This window comes from Crocodylus porosus, unplaced genomic scaffold (assembly GCF_001723895.1).
Source record: "Crocodylus porosus isolate Cpor-Errol unplaced genomic scaffold, CroPor_comp1, whole genome shotgun sequence".
Classification (NCBI taxonomy): domain Eukaryota; kingdom Metazoa; phylum Chordata; order Crocodylia; family Crocodylidae; genus Crocodylus; species Crocodylus porosus.
Window position 1 is genome coordinate 63,870,285 of NW_017728906.1, and position 11,631 is coordinate 63,881,915.

At 42.4% G+C, this 11,631-nt stretch overlaps 1 long non-coding RNA gene across 1 annotated transcript; it reads left to right on the forward strand.

Annotated features, from left to right (window-relative positions):
* Positions 1 to 1,840: 1,840 nt before the first annotated feature.
* On the forward strand, positions 1,841 to 4,995 carry LOC109305954. The gene is made up of 3 exons (XR_002099785.1): positions 1,841 to 1,852; positions 2,488 to 2,489; positions 4,864 to 4,995. It is a non-coding gene; the product is annotated as an uncharacterized LOC109305954 (long non-coding RNA).
* Positions 4,996 to 11,631: the final 6,636 nt, after the last annotated feature.

Consider the following 11,631-nt stretch of genomic DNA (forward strand, 5'->3'; position numbering starts at 1 on the left):
TACTACTGCTCATTTGGGAAGTGCTGTTGGTATCAGAATAATGGGATGTAATACACCAAATTATTTTACTGGTATAAGAACAAACTGGATTCAGAGCATGTTTAAAACAATTCATCAGAAAACATGGCAGTACTGACTGAGGACCTGTTAGGAACTGGGCAGCTGGTTATATCTTGCAATGTGGCAGACACCCTCAGTTCCTATTGACTTCATCTGGCAGCATCAGGCCACTGGAAAGGAGGTACTAAAATGCAACTGCATCAATTAGTGGCCCAATCAGCTAATGCCCAAGTTTAAAGTTGGTTTTAGTTTACCTATTAGTCTGTGCACACTTTATTGTCCCTACTCCCATCAAAATAAATGGGTGACTGCCATTATATTATCTGTATTTACAAGTCATCTGAAAAGCAAATTGAAAATCACATCCAGTCATACAATCTCAGAAGCAACTTTCCTACAAAAATGTCATATCCACATGTCGCAGATCATATAAAACTGTTAATGCACTGTTAGACATTGTCTAACCCCCTACTAGACAAGGCTGTAGAACATCAGCTCTGCCTTAGGCAAGCTAAACCACTAACAAAGAGTTTTCTGGGTCTACATCTGTCACTGGACCAGTACTGTTTATATTCCACATGCAGAAAAATATTTTATATGATGATATCTTTTAAAGACTGCATGGTTTAGCAGCTCCATTTGCAAAGCCACACAACCTGCCTCCAGAATAAATATAAAAACAAGTCCTATGTTGATTAGGCCTTTGATGTTAAGTCACCTCCAGTGGTGCTCTTCTTGCCACAACAAATTTAATTTTTAACTTCCGTATCTTAGTGGAAATGAAAACATTTCTTCCTTCCTCCTTGCATTCCTAACTTTCCAACTGTTTATAGTATATTTAGATTCACTAGGCTGTATAATCAATGATTGGACAACTCGGCAGAGGAATTGTTCCTGGGGTTTCTGTCTAGATTTAGCAGACAGATTTTTCCAGGATTTTCAAACACACACCACAGTAAGTGTGTATGTGTGTGTGGGTGCGCACGCACATGCGTGCTCGTGTGTGGGTGCGTGATGCAATAAAGCTCCTCCCACAACAACACACTACAGTACTAAAACTCAGCTGGAGCACAAGGTCTGCTTTCATTCTCATATTTATTTGCTTTGACTGTGTATTTTTCTCCCATCTCTGTAACCCTATATCCTTCATCAACAGATACAGATCAGCATTTGTATGCAGAGTCCCTCTGCTTACAACCCAACTGCTTCCAAAACAGCAAAGTTATACAGGGTTGGCCTATATGTCCAAAGCTTATACACTTCCTTTTTTTTTGTTTTTACCTGTAATAAATACCTAACTGCCAAGAAAAAAATCCTTCTAACACAAGGAGTTGACATCAGGGCACCATTATTCAGGATCAGCATTTCCACAGAATAATAAATCTCTGGAATACGTGTATTTATATTTCACACTGAATGGCATTATGTTTGTTTTCTCTTGTACTTAACTACTGAGAAAGAACAACACAATGTTTACTATTCTAATAGGAATTAACTGGAAGTCGTTAACCTCTGTGCACTATAAAGAAAAAGACCCCAAAAAAATCCTTCCAAAAGGTACATGGGTTTAGAACCTTTGTATCAGCGTATATCTAGAATTAGAGTGAGTTACTGAAAATTTAGACCCAGAATATTTAGATCAGCATTTGGCTCACTAGGTCAATCCATATATGGTTTCATTAAGGTAGAGAGAACAAAATAAAGACAAATTTTCTTGCATTTTGACCTATAGCTTGCATTGTTGTGTGTCATTACTTCTATCTCAAATTCAATTCAGTTTACAACTAAAAGTGTTTCCCTCCTCCAACTCCAATAGCCAGCTCTGGAAATTTACCCTCAAATGTCAGCGTCAAGCTGAAAGGATTCAGCTGGGCTCTGACAGGCCCCATGTTACAGAATTCCCAGGTGGGAAGATAGACTTCTTACTAGGGCGCATATCCAGATAGGCCCCGCCATTAACTTCATCACCACACTTTGTACCAGAGCCATAAGGAGAAAGGAGTCAGTTGAGCAGCAACCACTGTTGTTGAATATGGACACAGGTAACAGATTGGTTTAAACTGTATTTAAACTGGAAGCAGACCAACATATAGGTCTGTTAAAGCTATTTAAGGCTGCATGGAAAGGATCAAAAGTGTAACTAGAAAAATCAAAACTAAAGCACAGGTGTTAGCAGTTCTTTTTCCCACGTCTCCCCAGTTTGCCTACTGGAAGTCATGCTAGCCTGGGTGCTCATTCCCATGCCCTGCTGTTGTAACTACAGCACTTCAATGTCTTGAATGGTTGTCACCTTTTATCTAAAATGCCAGGGCACTATGGGCATTTTTACATATGCAAGCGTCGCAGTGCTGGGCACTCTGAAAAGTGCTCAGTGTTATGACACTTGTAGAAGCAGTGAAATGTACATCAGTGCTGTGGAAATGGCAGTGGTACTCTTTTGAATGAAAATACATAGGCCAGTGGCTACTTTCTCATTCCACCCAGGAAAAGCACAGACCATCTACAGATGCTTCCTCAGGCTGACGAAGGGTGTTTGTGCCCAAAAGCTTGCTAAGAAGAATTTTTCCAACTATTTGAGTTGGTCTAATAAAAGATACCGGATTTACCCAAAGAACCTTATCTGTCTATGTCCTTAGACCAACACGGCTACAACACCCCCCCCAATATGTGTGGACACCTCTGACCCTCAACAATTTTGAACCCATTCTCAATCAGTGATATTTGGGAATGGTTCAGTTATCACATGTATTCACAGCCTTTAAACCAGTTTCTGGTTTTGCAAAAAAGGTTAGTCCCTTCTCCAGGGATAACTGTGGGAAGGATTGGTCTAACTAATCCTGTAGCTGTCCATGGCAACCCCTTCTCATAGCTATGGAGCTTGGCTGAGAGTGGCAGTAAAGAAATGTTTGATTCCTGTATAGAAAAAAGACAAATAAAGGCTTCAGAAAGGGGCCTGTTGAAGGAAGGTGTGTGTGAATGTGTGTGTGAGAAAGAGAGAGAGAAGCTGCTAGAGTATGGATGAAACATGAGGTGCAGAGAGGAGAGAAAAGATTCTCTTCCTCAGAAACAATATACATGTCAGAGATACTTGAATGCATGGACGTGGTGCACCAGGTCTAGCACTTCACACATTCATATTGCTTTCTCTCCAGGATCTACAGATCATGATCATTCCCTGCCCCTACTTGAGAGTAAAACACTCCATCTTCTTTGTCAGAAGCATAACAACCATTGTGTGTGCATAATTTGTCACCTGTGTCTTAAATCTAAGTTCTGTGTCTAATTCAACACCCTCTACCACTAGGCTCCTCTGACCTGTTAGGCTAACTGATCTACAGATGCATCCGATAGGAAAAATATAAGCCAGCACTTTCCTAACAGGAACACACAGCTTCTAGCACTCCAAACTTACAGCTAAACATGCTCAGACAACATGCACCCAAAAGCACATCCATAGCTTCAGGTAATCTAAACGCTGCAAATTTCAGGTAGAAGGTTCACAGGAAGGATTCAATAAGCAAGTTTTCCATTAGCAGTGATATCCCTCAAGGGCCACCCAAGTACATTCCACTTGCAGAAATTGTGACCTCCAGCCTTTCATTGCATCATCACCAAAAGTAATTCACATGCCCACAGTTGGTTAATCATAGTGTAGAGATAATTCCTTATATATAATTACATGGTATACCAGGCAGTTAACACTGCAGGCATGTTAGGCTCTATGGATATGCAGAAGGACAGCAAGAAAGGGTTATAATGCAATGTTTATAGGGCAAGAAAGCAATTTCAGGCTCATGTTTTCGGCATAGACATAAAACATCAAAACTGAAGTTAGTATCTAGCTCAGTGTCATGCTGATCAAACCCTAAGATAGCCATGGCTAGTGAAAGCAGAACATGTCATTTAAATTCTGCCCCACCTCCCACTACCTCCCATCAAAGCTCTTGTCTTCTGAATAGGCATCTTAAGTATCTTGACAGGCAAAGGCTGGCTGCCCCACTACGCATGTTAGAAAGCCCATTCTTACATACAGATTTATGGCTTGATTTTCAGAAGTTCAGAGCTCAAGTCAAAAAGATATGTCACTACTCAACATGCTTAAAAATAAGGGCATTTTTCTCTAAGTCTGAAGCTTAATTGAAATTTGTGGTGCACAGATGAAATGAAGAGCAATTCAGGTAGTTAGAAAAAATATGCCAAATCTCAAACAGATCCACCTTTCCTCTATTGTTGGAACATGTCCTGAGAAACGCAGCCAGGAAACACTGAAACAGACACTCAGGAGCTGAGAAAGAGAACTAGGTCTTTGTAGTTCCTGAATGAGACACAAAAGGGCCTTCACAATATTATGAATAAGAGATCTGAAAAAACCCCAAAACCTCAAATAATCTACTGTAATGCCAATGCCATGTGTTAAAAATTGAGAACCTAAAAAGAAGATAACTTGTGGGCTAAAAAATCATGAGGTGCACCCCACTATATATTTTTTAATAATAATAAATGTTGGGTTCATTTCATTGTGCTTTCTAAGCCTTTATGAGACTCAGATGCATTCACTACTTTTGCTCTGCTACTACCAGGCCAAAGAACTTGACTTTTAAAAAACAAAAACCTAGAGATACATCGCTTATTTTGTGGGATGAGGCTTTACAAGAAATACCAAATATGGTCAGGCCCATGATAAAGTCATAAGCAGAGATCCTGGTTTTCTCTGATAAAACCCACCCCCCAATTTTCAGGTTAAAAAAGTAACCCAAAATCCACATTTTTCCATGATTAAAATGAAACTCCTTGAATACACAGACAAGGTTCTTTGAGTAAATTTGATATGTCTTATTAGACCAACTCAAATAGTTAGAAGAATTCTTCTCTGCAAGATTTTGGGTATGAATACCCTTCATTAGGCTGAGGAAGCATCAGCAGTTGGTGTGTGCTCCTCCTAAATGTAATGAACAGTAAAGAAGCCAGTGCAAGAAAGGCAGTCAGTGAAGATGTAAACTGAGAAGTCAGTGAGTGAGAGCCAGGTTGGGGTGGGGTGGGGTGGGGTGGAGGGAGGGAATGAATGTAGCTGGTAAATAGTGGGGAGGTACCTGGGGCTCTCAGATATTAGGCAGGTTATAATGTGTCATAAATCCAATGTCTATACTTAGTCCATGATTATTTTAGATCTAGTAGGTCGATGAAGTGAAGTTTGTAGGCTTGTTTGTGAAAGCTGTTTTGTAAATTTGTAAGAGTTGGGTTTTCTTTTAGTTTATAGGTTGCAATCTTTAAAGGATTTTCCGTATTGGTTCCAGGGAAGGGTGATATGTCATATGTGATTCTTGGGAGTTTTCCATCTGTACTTCAGCAATTCTTCACGTGGTATCCGGGTGACTCTGACAGGACTCTGACGTCATACACTGAGCACCCACCCAGCCAGATTATGCAGGAGCTTATAAAGCATGGCTGCAGCGAAGGCCAGAGCTCTTCCTCTATCTGCCGTGTCCCTGCAGGTAAGTTTAATTTGATCCCAGCCTCAGCTGGGCTCCGCTGAGGTGGGGCTCATTCCCCAGGCTCACTTTTCACCGCACTGCAGCTCCAAGCAGACCCCTTTATCAGGGTTGCTCCATCACAGTTGGTTACTGAAAGTGAAGTTGTTGTGTGTGAGGATGAAGTATATAAGGTCAGTAATATCTTTGGGTTTTACTCCAAGTTGTCATCTTGCTCTTGTAGGTATGTAAGGCAGGCTTAGGTGCCATCCTGGCATGGGATGTTGTTATATTAGCTGGCAACATTCAGGGTGGCTAGGAGGGTGTTGCTGGGAAGGTGGTCTATGTTTTTAAGTTTTTATAGGAAGTCTGTTGAGTCTTGGAAAAAACTTACTCTTTGGGTGACAAATGGTTTTAGGATTGACTCACTGAAACCTCAGTTAGGGTTCCATGGTTGGATATGATAGGTCTGCCAGGGTTTTCTTGTTTGTGGATTTTAGGGAGCATGTAAAAAGTGCCTGGGTTAGTTAGTAGGGAGATCAAGGTCTGTAGTTTTTCTTGTAGTTCTGATGGAAATGATTTGATGATAGTTTTAAGTTTCAAGGTGAAAAGGAGAGTAGGAACTTCCTTTAATTTTTCATAGCAGGTGGTGTCAGAGAGTTGTCTGTTGGCTTCTTTTATGTAGTCTTCCTGGTTAAGGATGACTATGGCTCCTCCTTTATCTGCTGGTTTTATTACTATTTGGTGGTTGGATCCTATGACCTTTTTCTCTGAGAGGAAGATGTTGTTATGGTGGTGTATGCTGTTGATTATTTCATTGTTCATTCAATATAACAGTCAAGGTTAGTTTTGTCCACTGTGAAGTGTCCAGTCTGATGGGCTTTTTTGGTTTTTTGGGGTTGATTCATAGATGCTAGGGTTGGAAGGGACCTCAACAGATCATTGAGTCCGACCCCCTGCCTAGGCAGGAAAGAGTGCTGGGGTCAGATGATCTTTTCCTTGATGTTGTCAGAGGATGAATTGTTGTTGGAAGTGGATTCATTTTGGTTGTGGAAATATTCCTTGGGGCAGAAGCTCAAAAAGAGATCTTCCCAGAACTACCCATCCTAGCCTTCAAACAAGCACTGAATCTCGCTAACCTCATCACCAGAAGCAAACTTCCTATGGCCCAAAATGCACCAAATGGATCCAGACCATGGCATGACAAGAAGTGTAAAACCTGACAACACATCTCCACCACTCCTGTAATTACTACACCACACAACAGAACCATCGGCATTCCTGGACCTTACAGTTGCACCTCCAGAAATGTAATATATCTCATCCAATGCGCCAAATGCCCTGATGGAAAATATGTAGGAGAGACTTAACAACAACTGCTCACCAGAAATCTATCAAAGACAAGAATACCCAACTACCTGTGGGGGCACATTTTGTGCAAGGAAGCTTCTCTCTCTCCGGTCTCTCAGTTCAAATCCTCAAGTGGAATTTACAAAACACTTTTCTCAGACAAGCCTATGAACTTCACCTCATCAACACCCTGGATACAAAAAATCATGGATTAAGTATAGAAATTGGATGTATGACACATTATAACCTGCCTAACATGTGACTCCTCAGGTACCTCTTCAGTTTACCAGGTACATTCATTCCCTTCCCCTTCCCCCAGCAACCTCTCTCTCACCCACTGACTGCTCATTTTACATCCTCACTGACTTTCTATCTTGTATGCATACCAGCCCAGACTCTGACTTCTTTACTATTTATTCCATCCAGGAAGAGCACACACCGACTGCAGATGCTTTCTTAGCCTGATGAAGGGTATTTGTACCAGAAAGCTTGCAAAGAAGAATTTTTCCAACAATTTGAGTTGGTCTAATAAGAGATATCGGATTTACCCAAAGAACCTCGTCAGCCTATGTCCTTAAACCAAAACAGCTACAACCTATACCTCTAATACATAGATGTATAAATAGAATTGTTTTATTTTGATCATGGAAAAATGGGGATTTGGGATTACTTTTTTTAACCTGAAAATTGGGGATGTTTTCTTTTTTTTTTATCAGCGAAAACCAGGATCCCTGGTCATAAGTACTGGGAACAGTGAGTCAGATCCATGCAGAATAAACAAATAGGGAGGAGATTACACAGGATGTTGATTAAAGTCAGGGAAGCTCTCTCATAAATTCTGGCTGTGCTAGCAAGTTGCTTTGTGACCTTTTGCAAGTCATTTGATCTTAGCTACTCAGCTGGAAGACTGGGTTATAAAAAGAGCAGGAGCCTACTGAAAACCAGATGCTGAGTATGAGCTAAGACTTTCCAGGTAAATAAGTTATTTCTAAATAAACAATTATGTTAGATTTACCTCAAGTTTTATTTTGTGCATTTACTACTGGACCAGAGCCATTTACTCAGAGAAGACAAACATGAGGACACCTGAGAGGAGGCATCCAATGCCAAATCAATAGGGAGAACTACCAGTCCTTGCAGAGACTATCAGACTGCCAAAGACAACACAATGATAACAATGAGTTCCACATCCTTTTCCAACCCTCCTAGCAGCTGGGGCCAAATTCAAGGCCAAGTTGTTTCTGTCTCTGCAGAAATACAGAAGGACACCGGCGACTCAGGAAACTCCATTACTTTGTCTCTGCAGAAGGCCATGAGTAAGGCTTACCCCACAAGGATCCCCCAAAGAGAGGGCTGACTTGTCTCTGCTACTTTGGTGTTTTCCACCAGCTGACAGGCAACCCTCATTAAATCCTGTTGGGCTAAGACAGCCGAGACTTGATGGATTTTCCAGGTATGTGACAAAAGTCATTTTAATCAGACATGATTTTGGGGGCAAGCACCTCAAGAGCATGTTCCAAAACTAGTGGGAAGGAGCTTTTGTGGCTTTCATCTTCTGGTGGTCTTAATTAATTTACCAAATATTTAATACTGCTGGCAGGCCAAAACCTTAATTTTTCTACACATTTCTTTAACAAAGTAGTAGTATTATTTTCTCAGACTTATAGTCAAGGGTCTTAAAACATTTTGTAAGCTATACTTAGAGTTCAAAACAAATAAATGTATCTTCCTCTCAGCAGCACAGGAAGGTGGCTGGGTATCCAGAGCACAGGGGCAGTGGCAATTTCCACTTACCACCACACTGCCAATGGCGTGATCATGCGCCTCCGACAGCAGATTTTTTTCCATGCCCCTGCCCCGATTCAGAGCCAGGGACAGTTGCCCTGGTCGTCCCACCCTAATTATGCCAGTGCTTCTTCTGCACCTCCCCGATGCATGTGAGGTAAATTGGGACCCATAATGCACTAATAATGTAACTGCCCTAGGGTACCAACAGTGGAGGATACAGTGTAGAAAGGGCTTGTAAGTTTTCTTATATCATCTCATCCTGTCTCAAGCACCATAAGACAACATAGCAGGTGTAAGGACACCATCTGCCGACTTGCACTATTGCTCCTCAGTGTATCAAGAAGCAAGCCAAGGTCAAAACCAGGACTCCACAGTCCAGGGACTAGGTACACAGGCAGTAATGTAGGCACAAACACCAGGCAAGTCACACAGACTGGATGAGAGCTATTCAGATTGAACTCAGTTTGTTGTACAGCAGGGGCTAGGTGCTGCAAGAGCTCCTTACCAACAGCCCTAATACCAATCAACAAGCTGAGGCTTAGCTGAACCTGTTTAGAGGGTTGGGTGTTGCTTACCTAGTTGCCCAGCTGCAGTGCAGAGGCCTTATAATAACTGATTTTTAAAATTCACCAATAAAATGTTAAATCTGTTCTAGAATCCCTGAGCAACTCCTTGTAGTAGCCTTTTACATCAACTGGCTCTGTTCAGCCACTTGAAGGAGTTATGCAACAGTGGCTAGTTTACATTGGGACTAAGGTTGAGACCCTCAAAAGGTAACTAGACACCTAATAATTACTTAAGTGCCTAAGTCCCATTGAAATATATGGGAGTTAGGCTCCTTGGTCCTATTTAAGCACCAGAAGGATGATTAAGGGGAGTCTCTAAGGGGGTACTTGGGTCATATCTTCTGGCTTTTCTCCACAATGTGAAAGTTGGAATTTTCCTGAGACAGAAAACCAAATTCACTTGACCCTAGGATCTCACATGCATTGCAATCATATTAGGAGAGCTGGCAACAGCTAGTTTTAGCGTGGATACCTGTGTAGGCAAGCATACACTGAAGAAAGCAGAGGAGAAACCTGTGGATAGGGATCTCCTCTTGTTTAACTAATCTGCAGTCTAATAAGTTGGATTGTCAGCCTTACAGGACTGCACCACCAGTGGATTTTTGAAGTGTTAAGGAAGAAGAATAGATGACACAACAGATGTAATCCCATCATTTGTCAGCCTTTCCCTTTCTCACACCAAGCTCTGCCCAAGGGACATCCCCTCTGCCTGTAGAAGAGGACAAGATATTATGGACTGCTGTCTTCTATTATTTGAGCCCTTTAAATGTAAGCCCTGAGACTAATAGTTCTCTTTCAGTCCTGGAGAAAGAGGCCTGTGAATTGGCAGAAAGGGACTGGCCTTTCCCACCTCGCTGGTGTACATGTTACCACAAGTCATTACAAGGGGTACACACAAAACTTTCAGTGACCAGCTACATGATTCTTGTCCTTAGCCAGTATTCATTTCTCCATACAGTGAAAACTTCATAGAAACCATGTACCTGAGCAGTATTGTTAAAGCCTGTTTCATCAGTTGTGAACTTTTTAGAAACAACATTAATAGCTCAATGCCAATGAAAATATGTATATTGATAGCACGCAGAGTGCAACCCAGATTGTTTTTTCACTAACAGCATGGCCAAGAAAACAACTGGAGGTAGTAGGGATGATGCATATTGTTTCTTTAAGGCCGAGGTGGGCAAAGTCTGACCTGCAGGCCGGATCAGGCCCACAGCGGACTGCGTTTCCCAGCGGGTTTTGCCCATCGTTGCTCCAGGGCTGGGATCTTGCAGTGGTGACAGCGTGGTCCAGAGCTGGGGCTGAGCTGCGATCCACTGCCAGCACACCCAGGGCAGGAGCGTGCAAGCAGTGGATTGCAGCTCTGCCCCAGCTCCACACCACACTGTCACCACTGCAAGATCCCAGCCCCAGCCCTGGAGCAGCCGCATGTCCTACCAGTGGTGCTGGACACAAGTCTCCATGGAAACCCAGGCCCATGCAGTCACGGTGCCACCACTGCTGGGGTCTCCATGGAAAGTGGTGCAATGACATGGGAAGGAGCTGCTGGGAAATGGAGTCCAGCTGCTGGCCAGACCCATCATTTTGCTCACACTGCTCTAAGGTGAAAATGGGAACCTAGGACAGGGCTGGACAACCAAGCTGCAATGCTGTAGGGGGATCACTATGAGCATAAGTCTGCCTTTGCTGGGTCCTTTTTTTTGTGGTTCATTTAACTTCAGTGGAACTCTGAGTAGATGTAAGGGTCAGGCTCTTATTTGCCCCAAGACCAGGAAGGGGCAAAACTTTGTGCTATTGATTTAGATTAAAAAAAATACATACAATTTCTCATTAAGTTTTAAAATACAGAAACAGCATGAGCAAGTGAAATAGGCTGGGGTTGAATAGTACTGTAGGCCTTGGACAACCTGTACTTGAGTGCCTCCTGTACCATGCTACTAAAATTCAGTGCTGATGTCAGAGCCAGATTCCTCACGTGGCGGGGTCCTGATTTCACTTCCTCTACACCAGCTAGTGGAGGGCTGTACACAGTGGAAGGTGGAGAGGGTGTGGACACTATTAGTTATTCACACAGACATCATGAGCTTTCATAAGATGAGTTTCTCCCGTTGCACTGGGAGTGCCAGTAGTATGCAATTGCCCCTCATATAGGGCCCAGAAGGAGTCATTAAAGGTCTTCATGAACCTTCATGGAAGGTGATGTGAGATGAACTGGAAAAATTCATACAGCTGAGAAGAGCTATGCATTTGTTTCCACCTAATGAATTGGCTGTCAATAGGATAGAGGTGCCTAGTGTATTTTGCAGGACCTGCCTATCTCTTGTCTTGGTATAGATCTAGAAGTCACGGCAATGTTGGCCACACACTTTCAGGACAGGCCTACACCATTTCCAGACTGC